Source organism: Saimiri boliviensis, chromosome 11 (genome assembly GCF_048565385.1).
Source record: "Saimiri boliviensis isolate mSaiBol1 chromosome 11, mSaiBol1.pri, whole genome shotgun sequence".
Lineage (NCBI taxonomy): Eukaryota > Metazoa > Chordata > Mammalia > Primates > Cebidae > Saimiri > Saimiri boliviensis.
This window is the reverse complement of record NC_133459.1, coordinates 90,826,948-90,847,551: the sequence shown is the minus strand read 5'-3', so window position 1 is coordinate 90,847,551 and position 20,604 is coordinate 90,826,948. Positions and strand designations below refer to the sequence as shown.

The 20,604-nt window shown below is 44.0% G+C and overlaps 1 pseudogene; it reads right to left on the bottom strand.

The window, feature by feature from the left end:
* Positions 1 to 1,126: 1,126 nt before the first annotated feature.
* On the bottom strand, positions 1,127 to 19,604 carry LOC141580459 (protein tyrosine phosphatase type IVA 3 pseudogene; annotated as a pseudogene).
* Between the last annotated feature and the right edge of the window lie 1,000 nt (positions 19,605 to 20,604).

The following is a 20,604-nucleotide window of genomic DNA, read 5'->3' as shown; positions in this document are numbered from 1 at the left end:
GGGATTAAAAGTGTGAGCAGCCACACTTGGTTGATTCTTTATGTAACAGATTCTACCCATGAAAATAATTGTTGTTTCTGTCCCTGATTAGACCCAACTTTATACCAAGAGTGGTCCCAGAAGACAAACCTATAAGTATGGGCTTTGAGGTTTAGTTTGCTCATATCATTGCTCATGGTCATGGCTCAGAGCTCCTGCCTAATGGAAGATGAGATACTGGTCGTTCAGATTGTGCAGTGGCATCTCATTTAATCAAGCCATGTGAATCACCTGTGGTTGATTGTGGGGATGTGCCACCCTGTATCATGGGCTTTGGGGTCATCTGGGGGCTACACTTGATCGTATGTCAGTGATGATGGCCACGGAGCCAGCTGGTTTACTCTGAGTGTGACTTATGTAGTGATAATAGCAAGCTTAGCCCTCTCTCAGCTTAGATGATGGTCTAAAACCAAAGGCTTCCATGAATCCCCAAATATCTCATTTTTCAAAGCCAAAGGATGGATATTGGATATTGCTGACAATTAAACAGCGGTTTTCTGAATTGCAAAATAATTTAATTCACAGTCTCAATGTGGAGTCCTCAAAGGACAGGTATTGCCTCGTTCCTCATCTTGGGGTAAAAGCATCAACTCTTTCATCATTAAATGTGATGCTAGCTGCATATTTCTTTAAAGATGTTCTTTATCAGGTTGAGTAAGTTACATTCTGTTCCTAGTTGGCTGAGAGCTTGTATCATGAATGGGTATTGAATATCGTCAAATGATGGTTCTGTATCAACTGATATAATTATTCCATTTTCTTTAAATTATTAACACAGTAGATGGCATTGATTGGTTTTCAAATATGAGACTAGCTTTACATAACTGGCATGAGGGTAAGTTGTTAGCTTTTAATAGAGTAAAATCAAATTCCTGACCTCACACACAAATTATAGAAGACTGTTGTGGAGACAAACCCAAAACACTGAAGATGAGTTTGAATTAAAAATGAAAAGCAATGGAGGGACCTATGAAGAGAGAGGTGTTAAAGGACTCTGCATACAAGAACACTAGAAAACTAAGAGTTTATTTAAAAATTATTAACTTGAGGAAGACCATAATATAAATATGTTAAAACAATAAATGAAGGTCTAGAGATGATCACAAATCAATTAAATGGTTTACAAAAATAAAAAGATAAGAGCCAAATGATAATGAATATCTAGTTAATAAAATGAAAAACACAGCTGAAATTGAAAAAACAATAAATGTACCTGAAAATAAACAGTTGTAGAAAATTTGCCAAAGAAGTAAACTTTATAAAAGAATAAAATGGGAACTTTAGCACTTACAAATGTCACTATTGAAATTCAGAACTCAGTGGATGGGTTAAATATTAATGAGTACATTAGACAGAACTTGATATAATGGACATGTACAGAAAGAAAAGTGTACCCATTCCTTGCCAAATGCATATCCTTTCTGTGTATATGTAGAACATATACAAAAATTGGACTAATGCTGGGCTAGAAATTTAGCCTCCACATTTCAAAGAAATAAAAACATAAAGTGTATTTTCTATAAAAGCTAGACTTCATTACAAAGAGGCACCTAAAAACATCCATATGCTTGAAATTTGTGAAACACCAATCTAACTAATCCAATGTTGAAAAATAAAAACAACAGATATTAGAAAACATGAATTGAAAGTTAAATAATAATAAATCAAGGTTTGTGAGATTATTTAGAGGGATATTAAAAAGAACAATAGCTGAAAAACGCAATCTAAGCATCCAACTGTGTAAGTGAGAAAGAGAAAAGCTAAACAAGGAAGAAAAGATTAAGAAAAAATGTTAAGAGCAGAAACTAATTAAGTAGAAAGCGGTTCTGACACTGACACAAAGTGCTTCTTGGAAAGACTCCAAAATTAATAACATAGTAGCATTTTGAAAATTCTCCTTATGACCTAAAAACCTTCTATCAAGGGGCATGGCAGGTCTAGGCAGGAAGGAAGAGAACCTGACCTGCACCCCATCATACATGGGGTCACACACCCTCACCTCATTCTGTTTTCCATCCAAAGCATTTATTTTCAAGTTCCTTATTAAGAGATAAAGATGATGTACCCAATTATTTGTGAGGTTGTAAACTTATGAGTTAGAACACTTCCCCAATTTAAAATAACTAGTTGTATGAACATCTACTTCATTCCTCTAACATTAAGGAGCAGACACTACAGGACTGAAGACATTTTCTTAGCCCACAGTCTATGCCCAGAGCACTTTTCATACTCCTGGTTTCAGAAGCTATAAAGTAAAACTTTTTAAAACTATCTCTAGTCATTGTATCATTCAATAGCATGACTTCAACCACCACCAAAACAAAAGAGCTAAGGGAAAATATGAAATCAGTACATTAATAAAGCTTATAGGAATAAAAATATTCTATTTTTTCAAACCTGATAAGTGATGATGTTCAAATTAGTATAATTTTTAAAACAAAGGGAACTTTTCTGAAGCCGCTTAACTGATATACAGCTAAGAAAAGCTGATATTCAATTCCACAGAAGCTGTCAACAAATGAATATTGTTAGTAAGATGTACAAACCAGATCATTCGGGGTTTTGTAGCTTTAGGTCTTCCAATAGACTGTGCAGAAAGTTAGGATTATGGTGTTCTGAAAATGTAACCACTATAAACTTTAATGTAACCCCTATGAACTTGTAGATCTTGTGGTAGCTGTGACATTTGTCGCATCTGTGACATTTAGGTGCATATGCTGCAGACAAAAAAGTATCATATGCCCATTAATACACACCCACTTACACACATAGATCCACGTATATAAATATGCAAATGAACATGCACGTAATTACAAACAAGAGCTTCCACAGAAACATTCACATACATGCATGTAAACATAGACATACATACACACCGACTTACACATATATCCATGCATGTGTACACATACCTATACTTAATCATACATGCACATACTCATACACATGAGTAAGCACACACATGTATACACATACATGTGCATACTCAACCACTCGCATACTCCATAGATGTTCAATAAATAATTTTTAAAATTGAGTTTTTGAAAATGCAAAAACGTCTAAAGAAATAAAAATCAAATGCAATACATAAATGTTCATATAGATGACTAAGATTTTTGCAAAATAAATGTTCTTGAACATATTGTAATTGTTACAAACAGCACACCAATATAAACCTCAGGTGTTCTCCTTCATGAATATGTTCTATTTCATCCCTGCCTCTTTTTCTAACCTCCTGCTGCCCCGATTCTCTTGTCTCTCCTCTTGTGATACCTCAGTCTGAACTGAAAGTAGCAGAAGTTTAATGCTGAAAATCGCTATCACATTATAGACTCATTGAAATTTTCACCCTTTCACAGCCTTTGAAAGCCTGAAACTCTCCTAGGAATTTTGGTTATTTTCTAAGGATTTTTACTTAAGAACCTCTTTCATCCTCATAATTTTCACATATAATAACTTTTCTACTCTCATTAACCCAGAAGTAGAACTTTATTTTATACTTAATTTTGTGAAATTTTAATATTTTAGTTGTTTTGACTTCCATTAACTTTTACTATCTTTCCACAGGGAATGACACAAAATGTCAAACATATTATTTAAAATTCATAAAACTATGTTTAGCAATAATACAAATAATCACACCTCTAAATGTTACTTCTATATTAGAATCATAATTCTGAGTTATGAAAGATACACAAAGACTTATAAAGCTTGCTATCACACACACACGCATACACACACACACACACACACACACACACACACTCAAAAACACTTTGACAAACTTTCATTATTTTCCAGTCCAAGAATTCAGCATTTCCTCATTTTAGTGGTCTTGATACTACTTCTTCTTATTCTGCCCAAAATACAGTCCCTGCTTCTCTGAGTTTTAAAATATGTGTGCCTCACCTGTGAGGCTGGAGTCAGTGGGACTGAGCTGATGACCAGCTGCTTGTGGTGGAGAGCAGAACTAAGCACCCCATGCCTGGCTTCTTTCTAAGAGGTGCTGAAAATGGGTTGCTGGCGACACAGGAGACTAACAGGACTAACCCTTGGAGAGCTCAGGACTAGCTCTAGCTCTCCAAGGGCTAACGGGAGCCAGGTAACATCTGTGTTCCATGGGGAAAGAATAGAAAATGGACCCAGGTGTGTCTTTGACAGGTTGCACAGGGGCAGTTGGAAGCAGGGATCTGGAAGGCCAGGAGAATGCAGGGATCCAGGGATGAGTGTTTGCGGAGGGGCTGCGCTTCAGCATCCTCCTCCCACACTGCCCCCACCCCCACCCAGCTCAGGAGCCCTTCCTGAGGAGAAGGCTACAGCTCTGTGCTGCTGGCCTGGGCCCCCAGTCCCTAGTCCCAGAGGGGATGCCCAGGGCTCAGTTACACAAGGCCAGCAGTGTCATTCAATAAAGAACCTCCTGTCTCCTCCGAAAAGCTTTACTGACCCATGGCTGAGCCCCAACTTTACTACCTCCATGATGAATTTCATCCTCATCCTCTGCGTAGCCTGGAACTCCTCACTCTGTTAGTCCCCTGCACCGAATAATCCACCCTCACCACCTCCTCTCTGAAGAAGAACAGCAGGAAGGTAAGGAGTCTTATGGAGAATGGCTCAGAGAATAATTCTTAGGGAGAATAATTATTTTATTCTTGCTCTCATTTTCACTTTTCCAAATCAACTAGATTTCTAGTTGAAATCACATCATCCCTCTAGGGACAGGCAGGGAAGGCAAAGGTTAGAGTGAGCATAGGATTTTCATCTCAAGCTCTCAGACCATCTGTGGGTCAGGGGAAAATGAAGCACTGGGACTTGGTAGGGTGAGGTCTCTGTGGGAGGACAGGGTCTGAGCCCAGGCGCATCAGTCACCTTCCCAGGGCAGGTGCCTTAGGGCCCAGCCTGTGTGTGGGATGATCTTGGGGCTGTGCTGAGCCCAAGACCCTCCCAGCAGAGACTGGAGCTGTCTCTGGCTTCCTCGGAAACAGAACCCTCCCTGCCATCTCAGCAGAGCCTGCAGGCCTGAGTCTGCATGTTTCTTGAGCAGAGGAACAGGGACTGAGGACATCCAGAGTGGACTTTATGTAGAAAATCCCTGTTTGCATTTTTCAAAGAAGGAAAACATAAACTATGATTCAGTTTTAATATGAGTAGAAAGAGCTACAAGAAGACAGAGCTCCAAGGGCTAGATAGAGACAATCGTGTCATTCATGAGCACCGCCTGTCTGGAGCTTGTCTAGGAAGACAGGAGGAAGAACTGGTCTCAGCCCCTCATTCTTTCTTGTTTCTCAAGTTCAAATGGAGCTCAGATCAAGGGTCAGGATCAGAAATAATAGCAGCATGCTGAAAGGTAAGGCTCTGCCCATCGCAGGCCCCCCAAGATGTGACATAGCTTTGCCTGTTGCTAGGGAGTCATGTTGAGAGGCCTGAGTAGGAAGCTCGCAGGAAGCAAAAAACATGGGATCTTTCTCAGATTCCCTGCTGTAATGAAGCCATGGGTAGACAGGGCAGAAAATGGGTGTAGCACAGTGGGGAGGCAGGGGAGGTGGGCAGGAGGGGACCAATGACAACCTGAGTGTGCAGCAGTGGCCTCCGGCTCCACGTGGACAGCTGTCTCTCTCAGCTAAGGCTGACTCCACTTTGCAATCGCCCATCCTTTCTCTCCATGAGGTGGTTGTGAGGACCATGAGGGGTGTCTGTGGAAGACCTTTGTCAGTGACATAGTGCTTCCCACTGCCTGCCTGGCCATCACTGTCCAGACCATGTGGCCTTGGACACAGCTGTGTGAACTCCAGGGTGAAATCCCCCATGAGCTGCACCGAGGTGATGTCTGCTCAGCCTCTGTGAGACCTCCAGGCCCCTCCCTCACCACCACAGCCCAGTCTTCTGCTTTCTACCAGCAGAAATATCCTGAGGGTGCTGGAGGAAGTTCAGAACCTGACTCCCCTCTGCAAAGGTGAGGCGCCTTCTCCTTCCATCCCATGTTCTCCTTCTTACCAGGGGCTAGGACGCAACTCGTGGCCTAGGCCTGACCTGGGAGTGAGGGACCATGGAAAAGGACACATGTGACTAAAGCCCTGGGGCCAGGGATAGGCAGAGCTCTGTGAAGTCAGCAGTGGAGGATTTGGAGTCCATGGGCAGCAGGTGCCCAGCCCTCCTGGCCTCCCAGACCCGCTGCTCATGGCTGCAGCTTGCACCTCCTGTCTCCTTTCTTGAGTGTCTTGAAGCCCTGGTGAGAGCAGCTTTCATCAGCCCTTAAGACCCCCGATGTGAGGAGTAAAAACCAGTGCCTGCCAGAGCCCAGCAGCCACGTGAGGAGTGTGTGAGAGATGCTTCTCCAGCCCGCGTGACCTCATAGACTTCCCCGGTCCTCTGGCCTCCACACTGTCTGCAGGTCCCGTTGGGTGCTGTCATCCCTGGATGCCTCTTGGACAGAAGAGCCTCTGCTTTCCCTAGAACACCTTCAACCTGGCCACGTATGCTTTCCCCCTTGACAGGCCCCCAGTCCTGTGGTCTCGCTTCTACCTGCCTCCACCCAACTCTAGCCTGACTGGTCCTCACAGTGACAGGATGGCACACCCACTGGGTACTGTCCCTCAGAGCTTGTCTCCACACAACAGCCGGCCATTGCCTTCTCCGGTCCCAGTGATCCTGGGCCTCCATTGCTCCAGTGACCCTATCTCAAACCTCTCCTGGTGGCAAGAGGTTGCCGGAGCCAGGTGCATCTCTGCCTTTGTGACAGTGACAATCCCAGCTGCAGCGTATTTCTCTGGGGAGACCGCACACACAGGCAGATGAGGTGGTTGCCCTACTTTCCTCAACCCTGATTTCCAGGAGACACACATCACCAAGACAGCAGGGATGAAGATGTGGAAGGAGAAGGAGAGAAGCGGTCAGACAGGCCCTGGTGTTCTCTGAGAAATACGATGAAGACAGTGGGTGATGAGGGGCCACCACAGTCCCACAACCTTTCAGGAGCACAACAGCCCAGCTAGAGCCACTGGCTGGTCCTCAGCAGCTGTCTGATGCCACTGCCTTGGGGGACCATTTACAGGTAGCTGGCTATTCTAGGGCCACCCCTCTCTGCACAGTGAGTCCCTGAGGCTATGGCCTGGGTTTCTAGGAAGGCTTCATCCCCCAAATCACACTCTGTTTCATTCAATGAATCCTCTAATTTTTTTCCAGTTCAGACTCTAAAGTACCTGCAGAGCCTTCCCAGGCCTGGCCCTGGCCCCACATGTAGCCCAACCCCAACCTTTGACTCCAACCTGGCCCTGGACTCTGGCACAGAGTTCTCTCTCCCAAATCTACTCTACTCTTCCCTATCCTGGGTTAGGGGCGGTGGAGTACCTTGCCCTACATCCCAGGAGAAGCCACAGTCTCTCATCCTCACTGAAAATCAACATCTGGAATGGCCTTTGCTCAAGCCACTACAGTGGAGCCATGTTTTCCCCTCTCTAAACCTCTCGGGTGGTCTTTAGACATCCCACTCCCCACCTTCCTCAGACAGTCCGCTTCCCAGAGCCCAAATTCAGCTCCATCCTTCTCGGGGATGCCATCAAGCTGAACACAGGAGCAACAGCAGCAGTCAAAGGAATTTCACCAAAGACGCACAGCTGTGCAGCCCTCCCTGCAGAGTCCAGGCACTGGCACCTGATGCAGCCTCAGGGGGAAGTCCCAGAGAGGTGGCAGCATCAGGAAGATGTCTTTCCCTCCAAGCCTTCTGAATTTTCCAGGGAGAGAAACAAGGATGTGCAGAAGATGGGGTCCAGGAGCTCTGAAATGTTCTCTGGGGAGGGCTCCGTAAGCTTCAAACTAGAACAGGGGAAGAGTCAGGATGGAGGGCTGGAGAGGGTCCCAGAAGATCCAAGGGGAAGCTTAGGAAGGACATTAGTGACGGTTCTGCAGAATGACGATGAGAAGTCAGAAGGGGACTTCAGCAGGCCCTGAAGTATTAGCAAGTTTCTCATTCAGGGGCCCAAACTAGAAGCATCTGGAAAGCAACCTGCAAGTCCATTTGGGCGGGAAGGTGAGGAGGTCAGTGAAGGTGTGGTTCCCATGAGTGTGCCTCTCTCCTGGCTCACTGCCAGCCATGCTGCTCCCAAGCCTTACAGTCACGGCAGACCCAGAAACCCAGCATCCGGGAGGGCTCAGAAATCTCATGTGGATGCCTCACAGCAGCTGTATTTCCTCCATCCCTATACCTAACAGATGCTGGAAGCCCATATTAAAAGGTTTCAAGCAATGCACAGGTGGGGTCCAAGCCGCCAGTCCCTGGAGCCCCTAATTCTTCAGGCAGGTGAGGCTCAACCCCCACCCCCCCACACTCCATGTTTCCCTCCTTGGCTATCTGCCAATCTGGGGCTGACTCCTTCACAGCCCAGGTTGCCAAATTTCTGGGAGAACAGCCTTAGAAACTAGAACAAGAGAAAGGCCAGAATGGAGGGCTCCTAGTCTAGGAGGGAAAGAATGACAAAAATGTCAGTCCCCACCCTAGACAGTCCTCTTCTTGTCCCCTCACCTATGAGAGGGACCCTACCTGGTGACAATCGCAGGTGCTCAGTTGCTCCTCGGACTGGACAGGAGGTCAGGTGGCCTTCTCAGTTCCTCACATGCAGCCCTGCAGGGGGAATTTGGAGAGCCAGCCTAGAGCTGCATCTGAGTCCAGCAATGGCCAGGAACCAGCTATGGGAGGAGACTGAAACCCGTGTGGTGGCAGAGCTGTGCTGGAGTTCAGCCCAGGGTCCTGATCTGCAAGGGATGAAGACACCATGAAGCCAGTGGAGGCCAAGGAGGAGAAACTCTCTCCCTGGGAGGTTACCTCGGGATCCAGTGTGATCACAATTGCCCAAAGTGTTCATATGAATCTGAGGAGTATGGGGTCTGTAGAGACCAGCAAGTCTCCAACTCTCTAGAACTTCTGTTGCTTTGGTTCCAGGAAAGCAATGCCAGAAAGCACAGCTTGTTCCTAAGTGTGAGCTCACAGTGGAGGCAAGAGTCAGGGAAGTAGCCTCCAGGCTGTGCCTCTGGCATCCTCCTCCAGGACTGTGCCAGGATTTGGCTCACTCTGGCCTCCTTGGTTTCCACTACCTTGACCTTTATGCAGCTGTAGGAGATGGTCTGCAGGGGCCTCACAGGGCTGAATTCCTCTTGGGCTCGTGAAGCCACCGGCCTGTGGCTTCAAAGTCTGCTACAGAGACCTGCTCCCATGGAAGTGAGGGACCAACGTGGGACAGCTGGAACTTACGGGACCAAAAGGGAAGGCCCCACAGAAGAGTCAGACCAAGGTGCTTGGCCCTACTGATGGCAGTTCCCCTGGCAGGAGGCCCAGACCAAGGGAGTTGGGACATAGGTGTGCAGGACTCAGGACAGCCCCTGCCAGAGAACAGAGGGGCACCTCCAGAAAGCCACTTCTAGAAACACATCAGTCATAACCTGGAGTCTCTTAACCCCAAGAAAAAAGGCACAGAGCAGAAAGGTCCCCTGCAAAAAGGCAAGCCCTGCTCAGCCACTGCCCAGAGCCAGGGCCCAGACACAGGAAGACTGTGCACACTAGGGCTGCTGAAGCCCAGGCAGCCATCACCCTTGCTGGACAAATCCTGGAGGATGAATTGAGGCCTTGGCATGGATGTGGTCCTTCACTGTTAAATTGGCTCAAAAGGAACTCCAAGCCCAGGCAGATGGGTGTTCTTGCTACCATAGAGCCCATCCCATCCAGAACAAAAGAGAAACCTCAGAGAGATGGCCTGCAGTCACCAAGACACCCCCATGGGCCACAGCTATTCTGTTAAAAGGAGGATCAGGGACAGCGACAGCAATTGTGCTTTGCTGCCAGGGAGGCTGTTTGCCTGGCCAGCGCCTGACAGCCTAGGCCATGGGTGGCAAATGTCCCAGGCCACCTTCACCATTATACAGAACACTGCTCCAAAGCTGATGCACATCTGGGCAACCCGATCATGATTCTAATGCCTTTCCTGGTGGGAAAAGTTTTCTCCCAGACAATATTGGTCTGTCCTGTGCAGAGAAAATCTGTTTTGTCTCAGGTTAGCACGTCCTCTTTGTGCTCAAAGCTTATTCTTACCAATTCATGTTTTCTTTCCAAATATATCTCTTTTTCCTGAGGAGAAATGGTAGCTTCCAACTGTGCTGTGCTGGGGCTTAGGGAAAGGGTCAGCATCCCCTTTTCATTCTGGAAGTGCGGCTTCCAGAAGCTCCAGGGCATGGAAGAGGCTGACAGGGTGTCACAGACGCACCCTACCCCAGGTTCACTCACGGCACCTGGTTTCTAAGTGAGTCATGACAGAGAGCCTTCTGGACATATCAGGACACAAGCCCTAAGGGACCAACCCAGGGATTTGGCTTACCCTGGCCTCTTTGGTTTTCACTACCCTGACCTTTGTGCAGCTGTAGGGCATGGTCTGCAGGGACCTCACAGGGCTGAATTTCTCTTGGGCTCAGGAAGGTCCCAGCCAAGCAGCCTCACAGTCCTCAAATAACCTTGGAAGTTTGGGGTGTGTCCTGTGCTGGCCCTGGTTCAGAAGTGGGAGAAACCGTGCCCTCTGAAACTCAAGGTGGGAACAGAGGAGGCTGCCATGGACCCTTCTCTGCCTGCTGAGGTCTGGGATGGACATGCACCCCACCAACCCTCTTGGCTCAGCCTTGATGACACCACAGCGTCCCCTCCAGCCTCTCTTACGTCACTCTCCAGGACAGGACTTTTCACCCTGCAGTGGAGGGGCACCCAGGGACTGATACCCACCCTGTGCAGAAGCCATCTGAACAGGCCCAAGGGCTGTCAGGGTGGGGTGTAGGAGAAGAATCAGGGAAGATGAAGCCAGGGCCAAGGCCAGCGGCAGAAGCAGGAAAGAAATGGGCCCAAGGCCCCCCATCCCTGCAGATAGAGGGTGGAGGTGGGGCTCCTCTCTCCCAGAGCAACCCCAGGCCTCCCGCTGTGGTCCCCTGTCCCGGCTGCTGTGGCTGCTTTTCCTCAGCACAGAGGCCACCACAGAGGGCTAGTGCCTCACTCCTGAAGGTTCACTTCCTCAGGGAGGATCCACAGCCACCCGCCTGGGCTTGGGAGCCTTGGAGAGGATGCAGGGCGAGGGGAGACAGTTGTCACCAGGGTCCTGTGGCCTGGTGACCATTCCAGGTGTGTGGGGCCAGCAGGGGATGAGTTCTCGAGGAACCTATAGGTGCATGTGGCCTTTTCCTTCTGGATTCTCTAGAAGCCCGTAATAGATCCTTGGGGCATACTCTCTTGTCTGCTTCAGACGTAGGAAATGCCAGAGGCAATCAGTGAGGGAAATGTCGGTCATTTCAAAGACCCCAGCGAAAGCCAGCCTGGAAATGAGGCATAAATGAAAGACAAATTAGAAAGAAAGATTTCTCATCTCCATTTTTAAGTATATGCTAAGAAAAACACATTAGGGCTTATTATATAAAAGGCTACACTTCAGAAAATCTTGGATATGTGACCGAAATCCCATTGTCTAAAACAATTGATATAAGTTGTAGCATAGTTAGGAGCACTAAATGTAAATGTTCAGGAAGATCTCTTCAAGGACATTCAATTTTATTCTTTGAGCATGGATTGGGATGTCAATTTGTTGACACATTTAGCAGATTAGTATAGAATTTTGTTTACTTGTTTAAGTTGCACTCTCTCTCTCTCGCTCGCTCTCTCTATATGTGTATGTGTATATACATATACACATACACATATATCTCTTTCTGACTATCCTTGGAACTTAGAAGAATGGCTAAGAACTGTAACTTGTGGTGACCAGTGCAGTAAGCAGCATAGCATCAGGTTACAATGTAATTGAATCAGTTGATCTTCCACAATAATTTAGGAGACAGACCATTTCATTTGAATATTAAAGGATAGGTAACTTCAAAAAGACCTATTATTTATTTCTAAGTTATTTTCTTTACATACCCTCTACTCTAGCTGAGATGGTAAGAGCTATTTATTTATTTATTTATTCACCTCTTACTGTATTTATTATTATTATTATTATTATTATTATTATTATTATACTTTAAGTTCTGGGGTACATGTGCAGAATGTGCAGGTTTGTTACATAGGGTATACACGTGCCATGGTGGTTTGCTGCATCCATCACCCCATCCTCTACATTAGGTATTTCTCCTAATGCTATCCCTCCCCTCTCCCCCAAATCCCTGCTATTCTTCCTCTAGCCCCTGACTTACAAATCAAAACCACATTGAGATACCATCTCACACCAGTTAGAATGGTGATCATTAAAAAATCTGGAGACAACAGATGCTGGAGAGGATGTGGAGAAATAGGAACACTTTTACATTGTTGGTGGGAGTGTAAATTAGTTCAACCATTGTGGAAGACAGGGTGGCAATTCCTCAAGGATCTGGAAATAGAAATTCCATTTGACCCAGCAGTCCCATTGCTGACTATATTTTTAATGCCAAGTCACTGAGATTGAGTCCTCTTAATTAAATCATGTCGATACTACCCATGGTTCCGTGTTGTCGGAGCTGAGTCCTGAGCTGCATTATTTCAGCTGCCTGAGAGTGTGAGTCACTGCAAACTTTCAGTGAAAAGGGCCATCACTGTGCTTTTGAAGGCTCATGTAGACTTAGGCACTGATAGCATCTCTTTGGCTTTTGCAAAGTTTGGTTCTTCAACTCCAAATGCACCTTCTCCTCTACAGAAAGAACTAGTAAATATTGACACTATGAATCTCAGCACCATTTTGACCCTGTTTACCCCCAAGTTTATCTTCTCTAGGAAGCTAAAACAGTGAATAAGTTATTGACAAATTATGTTACTGCATCAATATAAGGATTGAAAAAAATAGAAGAGCTTCCTATAATTTTTGTAACAAGAACTTTTTCTTGCTCTCTGCCTCTTCTTGCCCTAGTTCTTATTTTTACTCTGCTTCAAGAACCACCTACTGATAAGGATAATGACCACACCACTGGAAGAAGGGTAAACAGCATGTGGCTTCATTCTAGAACTCTTTGATGTTTCTTGAAATAAGTTTGTTCTGATATGAACTAATAGTCAACGTGTCAAATGGGCCTGCTATCACACAGATGATCTCAACTGCTAACTGTACCTCTAAGAGCCAAGTTATGATGTGGATTCTCTGATCATCTCTAAAAATAAAGCATTCAAGAGACAAACATTGTTTTCCACTTATCTTCCTGGAACAGAATTTTCACCAACACCTACTGATCCACACTATACTTATCCTTACTCCCACTTTATAGTTAAAACAAAAGCAGATCTAAGACTTCTGTTTCTGGGAAGATAAACAGACTTTCAACCTTATTCATCTTGCTAAGTCTAAATAAAATCCCTGAAAATTGTATATAAATAAAGCATAAGAAAAATCTGAAAGGTAGAAAGAAGACAGACCACCTATGATTGGCATCCTAGAAATAACATAATAGCTGTTCCTCTCAGTTTTTTTTTTCTTTACATGTCCAGACTTAGAGCTGAAGAAACTGGCATCCTCTAAACACAAACAGGTGCAGACGAAAATGTTCCAATAAAAGCCTGCCCTGTCTAGATGAAAGTTGAGGACAAAGATAGTCCAGCAGTACAGAAAACTTCTAGATAATAACCATTCTACTCCAACCAAACACTACAGTAAGAAGTGTGACTCTACATCCACCCAGCATAGCACAGATTGGGTAGAAAGCCTAGCCTGCAACTTTCACAAGTATACAACAGAGACACACACACACACGAGCATTCCCATACACCAATAAAAGACTTGGAGAGAGCCAAATCAAAAATAAACTGCCATTCACAATTGCTACAAAGAGAATAAAATACCTAGGAATACAACTAACAAAGGATGTAAAGGACCTCTTCAAGGCAAACTGCAAACCACTGCTCAAGGAAATAAGAAAGGACACAAACAGATGGAGAAACATTCCATGCTCACGGTTAGGAAGGATCAGTATGGTGAAAATGGTCATACTGCCCAAAGTAATTTACAGATTCAACACTATCCCCATCAAGCAACCTGTGACCCTCTTCACAGAACTGGAAAAAATCACCTTAAACTTCATATGGAACCAAAAGAGAGCCCACATAGCCAAGACAATACTAAGCAAAAAGAATAAAGCTGGAGGCATCATGCTACCTGACTTCAAACTATGCTACAAGTCTACAGTAATCAAAACAGCATGGTACTGGTACAAAAACAGAGATATAGACCAACGGAACAGAACAGACACCTCAGAAGTAATGCCACACATCTACAACCAGCTGCTCTTTGACAACCTGACAAAAACAAGCAATAGGGAAAGCATTCCCTATTTAATAAATGGTGTTGGGAAAACTGGCTAGCCATATGCAGAAAGCTGAAATTGGACCCTTCCTTAACACCTTATATAAAAAAAATTAACTCCAGGTGGATTAAAGATTTAAACATAAGATCTAACATCATAAAAAGCCTAGAAGAAAACTGAGGCAATACCATTTAGGACATAGGCATAGACAAGATCTTCATGACTGAAACACCAAAAGCAATGGCAACAAAAGCCAAAATAGAAAAAATGGGATCTAATTAAACTTAAGAGCTTCTGCACAGCAAAAGAAACTATTATTAGAATGAACCAGCAACCAAAGAATGGGAAAAACGGACAAAGGGCTAATATCCAGAATCTACACAGAACTTAAACAAATTTACAAGAAAAAAACAACCCCATTAAAAAGTGGGTGAAGGATATGAACAGACCCTTTTCAAAAGAAGACATTTATGCAGCTAACAAATATATGAAATGATCTTTGGAAAAAGGCAAGGGAAGTAGGGGGGGAAACTATCAACCAAATATTGCATAACTGGTAAAACTGTCCTTCAAGAATGGATAATTTGAAACATCTCCAGATACAGAAACGCTATTGAAAACATGCAAATTAATCCACAATAAAATACCATTCCACATCTACCAGGATGCTTATAAGTTAAAATACAATAACAATAATAAATACAATAAGAATTATAGAAGATGTAGAGAACTGGAACCCCTGTACATTGCTAGTAGGAATGTCAAATGTTGCAACCACTGTGGAAATCAATACGTGGTTGCAAAGAAAGTCATGCATAGGATTACTACAGAAACTAACAATTCCACTCATAGAAATATACTTAAAAGGATTTTAAACAGGAACTCAAACAAATGCTTATGTATGCTCATAAGAGCATTATTAAAAATAGCCGAAGGTAAGAAACACTCATAAACAGATGAATTAATAAATGAAATATGGTATAAAGAAACAGTGAAATATTATTCGGCCAAAAAAGAAAAGAAATCTGATCAAAGCTACAACATGAGTAAGCCTTAAAAACATTATGCTAATAGAAATAAGCCAGACTCAGACAAATATTGTATGTTTATACATATAGGAAAAACCTGAAATAGGCAAATTCATAGTGACAGAAGGTAATTTAGAGGTCTCCAAGGGATGGGGATAAGGATAGGGAGTTACTGCTTAATGGGTAGAGATGACATTTGGGGCAATTTTTCTAAAGTTTCAGAAGTAATAGTCATTATTGCACAACAATGCAAATGTATCTAATACCAGTGAAATGTTCATTTATCTCCAAAAAGCAATGTGTACCAAAAGACACAGTCAACAGCACTATAGGTAAATCCAGAGAGAATTTAAGAAATGTTAAAGTTGTCCGGAAATGGTAGTAAAAATGAAAAGGAGGAAAAAAGTAGAAAGAATAAACAGAAAATAAAATAAAAATGGCAGAAGTAAGTCTTAACACCACAACAATGATTTACAAGTGGGTTTAAAAACATAATTCAGCTATATGAAGCTCAACTAAGGAAAAATCACTTCCAATGTAATGATTCAGGTAGCTTAAAAGCTAAAAAAAGAAAAAATATGTATACAAACATTAATCAAAAGAAATCAGGAGTGACTATATTAAATCAGATAAAGAAAACATGCAATTGATGAAAATTGTCAGAGACATAGAGTGGCAATACGCAATTATGAAAAAGATCAGTCCACTAAAATGTATAACATTCATAATTCTGTATGCATTAAATAACATAGCTATTACATATATAAGGCAAAAATAATAATAAACCTGAAAAAAGAGTCAATGCCACTAAATTGGAAACTTCAACATTCAACAACTGAAAGAAAAAGTAGACAGAAAATTAGCAAGATACAGAAAAACTCAACAACACTCTCAACCAACCATATTTAATTAATATATACAGAAAACATTCTATCTTACAACAGCAGAATACACATTATTTTCAAGTGCCCGTGAAACATACACTAAGATACACAACATCCAGAGCCATACAGCAAACCTACCAAAAACTTAAAAAAGAGCTTATCTTTCAACTGCAAAAAACTTAATGTAGAAAATAATAGAAATACAAAAGAAAAATCTCTAAACACTTGGTGTAGAAGTTACCTTCTATGGCAAAAAGAAACTTATGGATGTAATTAGCCTAATGATATTGAGATGATAATATTTTTACTTATTATATAGGTGAAGCATAAATGTAACTACAGGTGTTGTTATAAAAAGGGAGCAGAGAGAGAGTTAACTCTGTAAGAAGAACAATGTAACAACAGGAGCAAAGTCTGAAGTTATGTGGCCATAAATACATGCCAGCAGACACCAAAAAAGTGTATGAAGAAAGGAAAAAATTCTTCCATGGAAACTTCAGGTCTGCTCACATGTTGAATTTAGTCCCAAAGACAGTTCGGATTTCTGGACTCCAGCATTATAAGATAATACATTTCTGTGGTAAGCTACTAAGATTTGGAATTTTTTGCAGCAAGAAACAGAAACTAATATACAAGAAAATGTAAACAAATGAAAAACACTCTAAGTAAGCTATGAGTGAAAGAGCAAGTCTCAAGAAAAATTTTAACAATGCATTGAATGAAAATAAAAATACAGCATAAAATTTGTGAGACAAAACTAAAGCAGTGCTGAGATGGAAAATGATAGCATTGCATGCATGCAATGGGAAGAAAAGTCTCAAGTCAACAATCTAAGGCTCCACCTCAAGAACCTAGAAAAAATAGGTCAAAATTTTTTTGTCTAGATTTTGATTAGATTTATCTAATGTAGGCAGAATAATGGAAATAATGAATATAAAGGGCAGAAATCAGTTAAATTAAAAACAGAAAAACAGTAACAAAAATAAATAAAGCAAAAAGCTGGTTCCTTGAAAATGTCAATAAAATTAACAAAACTGTAGCAAAATTGACAAGAAAGAAAATGGGACACACAAATTTACAAGACTAAGAATGAAGTGAGAAAACACTACAGAATGCGTAGACATCAAAATTATGATAGAAAATGCTGCAATCTACTCTAAACACATAAATTTGGCAACTTAGATAAAATGGGCAAATTTCTTAAAAAACACAAATTGTCACATCTCATCCAATTTGAAATTTAAATAGATATTTTAAGCATTCTTACAATTATTAAATAATTTGAATTGAAAATAAACTGTCAATAAAGAAATCTCCAGACCCATATTGCCTTATTGGAGAATTGTATGAAATGTTCAGAAACAGTTAACACCATTTTGTACTATCACTTCCCTAAAATGGAATAGAATGGGGTATATTACAATTCATTTTATGGAGCTAGTATTTAAAATCAGAAAAAAACACAAAAGAAACAAAAAGCCCTACAAACGAATATCTCTCATGACTATAGTTCCCAATTATGGTTAATAAAATATTAGCAAGTGAAATTCAGTATTATATATAAAGAATAATACTGTACCATGACCAAGTGGGTTTTCGTTCCAGGGATACACAGGTAATTCTATATTTATATGTCATCCATGTCATCCACAAATGACTAAAAAAAAAAAAATATATATCAACCAATGCAGAATAAACATTTGAAAACATTTAACACCAATTTATAGGAAAAATTCTCAACAAATTAAGTATGAAGGAGAACTTCCTCAACTTAAGAAGGTGTGCTATGGACTAGATTATGTCTCCCCAAAATTTAAATATTGAACTCTTTATCTCCAGTGTGACTGTATGTGAAGATGGAACTTTTATGTGGTAATTAAGGTTAAGTGAGGTCGTACAAGTGGTTCTACTTGGGTAGGACTAGTGTTCTTCCAAGAAAATACACCACAGAGAGCTTCCTTGCTTTCTCTTCACACGCATGCTCCATGGAAAGGCCTTATGAGGATGTGGCAGCAAGATGGCTGTTTGCCAACCAGGAAGAGAGCCCTCCCCAGATTCCAGGCATGCTGCCATTCTGTTCTCAGACTTTCAGCCTCCACAGCTGTAAAAATAAGAATCTGTTGTTGAACTTGCTCAGCTTATGACATTTTCTTCTGGTAGCTCAAGCTGACTAGTACAAAGAGCACTGAGAAAAATAATACAGCTAACATTATAGTTAGTCGTGAAAGACTAAGTGCTTTCCTTTTAAGATTGTGAGCAAGGTAAGAATGTCCAGTCTCACCCTTTTAACATCGTGCTGGAAGTTCTAGCAAGTGCGGTAAAACAAGAAAAGAAAACAAAAGGACTATAGATCGAAATGGTAGAAATAAAACTGTGCCCCTTTGCAGAATTATAAGATTTCTGAGGAAGAAAATTACAATAAATCTACAAAAATGTTTTAAATTATTGAGTTCAGCAAAGTTGAAGTTTTGTTTTTGTTTTTTCATGGCTCCTGTTTTGTTGCCTTGTAGCATCCGGAGCATCTGACTGTCCCGGGGTCTAATAACTTAAGGTGTCGAGAACAGGTCAGGGCAAGGGGCTGCAGAGGAGGGGCTGGGCCCAGTGGCTACGAAATACACCCCCGCCCTGCAACAAGCAGCCCGGAGGAGCCCAGCCCGGGCTGGTGTGGGAGGGGGCGGGCAGGGGGTCTGGGGAAGAGGGCACCCCACCCACCTCGGAGAGACAGAGCCACGGGCAGCACCACCAATGGAAACGGCAGAGACAGGACAAAGAGCCAGGAGGACACACGGAGGGGATGGGGGGAAAAGGGGATGGGGGGATGGGGGCATCAGGGAGAAAAAGGCAGGTGGGGCCGGCCAAGGCACGGAGCCCCCGCTGGGCTGGGCTGGGCTGGGCAGGGCAGGGCACGGCAGGGCCACCAGGGGCCCCAGGTCCGGAAGCCAGGCCCAGCCGAGGTCCTGAGCCACAGGACGCAGCAGCGCGTCTCGCGCGTGTGGGGGTCTCTGAAGCGCAGCCTCTGTTCGGGCCGGCGCTTCTCCAGGTAGGTCAGCTGCTCGCTGTGGATGGCTCCTCGGCGCTTCTGGCGGAGGAGCGGGATGGCGTCCCCGTATTTCGTCCCACGCTCGAGGAGGGCCAGCGCCACCAGGACTGGAGCCCGGCCCGGGCCCCAGCGCAGCGCACAGCCGCGCAGCCGCCGGGGCTCGCGGAGCGCGGCCCTGCCCAGACTCAGCCGTCTCAGCCCGTCTCCCACGACCTCGCCGGGCGGGGGCGCCCCACCGCCAAACGGCCGGTCCGCAACCGCGGCGAGTCCTCCTCCAGCGGCGCTGCGTCCTGGGCCGCTTCGCGCACGCGCACCGCGGTGGGGGCCCCACATTCTTCAGGTCCTCAGTGAGGGCGCTGAGGGGGGCGCTGGGGGGGGGGGGTTGTGGGTGATGAGGAAGCGCGTGTGTTTGTGGCTCACCTCCGCTGGGGCCGGGCAGTTTATCCGAGCCGGGGCGCCTCCCAACGCCGGCCACACAGGGCAGAAAGGGGCTGCAGAGAAGGCTGGGGACACAGACCCGACAAGTCCCCGCGGCCCCCCAAAATAAGGAGAACGAGATCCCTGTGCTTGTCCAAGAGAAAGAGATCTTTTAAAAAACCCGCCCCACACCCCGCAAATATTGTGCAAATAACTTGGGCGTGGGGGAGGAAGCTGCCTGGAGTTTGGATAATCAAAAAAGAAAATCCAACTCTTAAAAAAGCAAAGGAACAAAACAGCCCCCCAAAGTGCTGTGGGCAACTCCAAACTCCTGTTTCTCAGAGCTGGATATCATAAAGGGGCAAAACGTAAAAAGAACTACCAAAAAAGCTCAGCAAAGAAAACTTAAAAACCCAAAGTAAATCCAGCCACCAAGCAGTGTCCAGAGCTGGATCCCACGCTGGGGGCGCCCTCTCCAAGTCCTGCCTTAGTCCTGGGTGGGCTAAAGCATGGACGCTAGTACTAGGTGAGAAGGTCTCCCCCACGCCTGAGGAGCCCTGGTTTCAGCCCTCACAGCTTCATGAATTGCATAGCCTGTTGCCTTTGACTAGGGGCCTGCGTGGCCTCCTTAGCTCTAGGGGCCCCTTTGGGCTCTTGATTCTCCCTGAAGGAGGGATGCATTTCTCTCCCACTCTTCCTGTACCCACATCTGGGGGAAGCTGAGGACGGAGAAACAGCCACAGCTCTCTTCCAGGACTGTCCTCTCTGCCCCAAGCTTTGAGGAAGAGCATCCCCTCCCTCCTTTCCCTGGCCACTGCAAAAAAAAAAAAAAAAAAAAAAAAAAAAAGTTTTTTTTTTAAACCCCTTCTGTTGAATGGTTGCAAACACAAACTTGAGTTCTAATAAAGAATTGCAT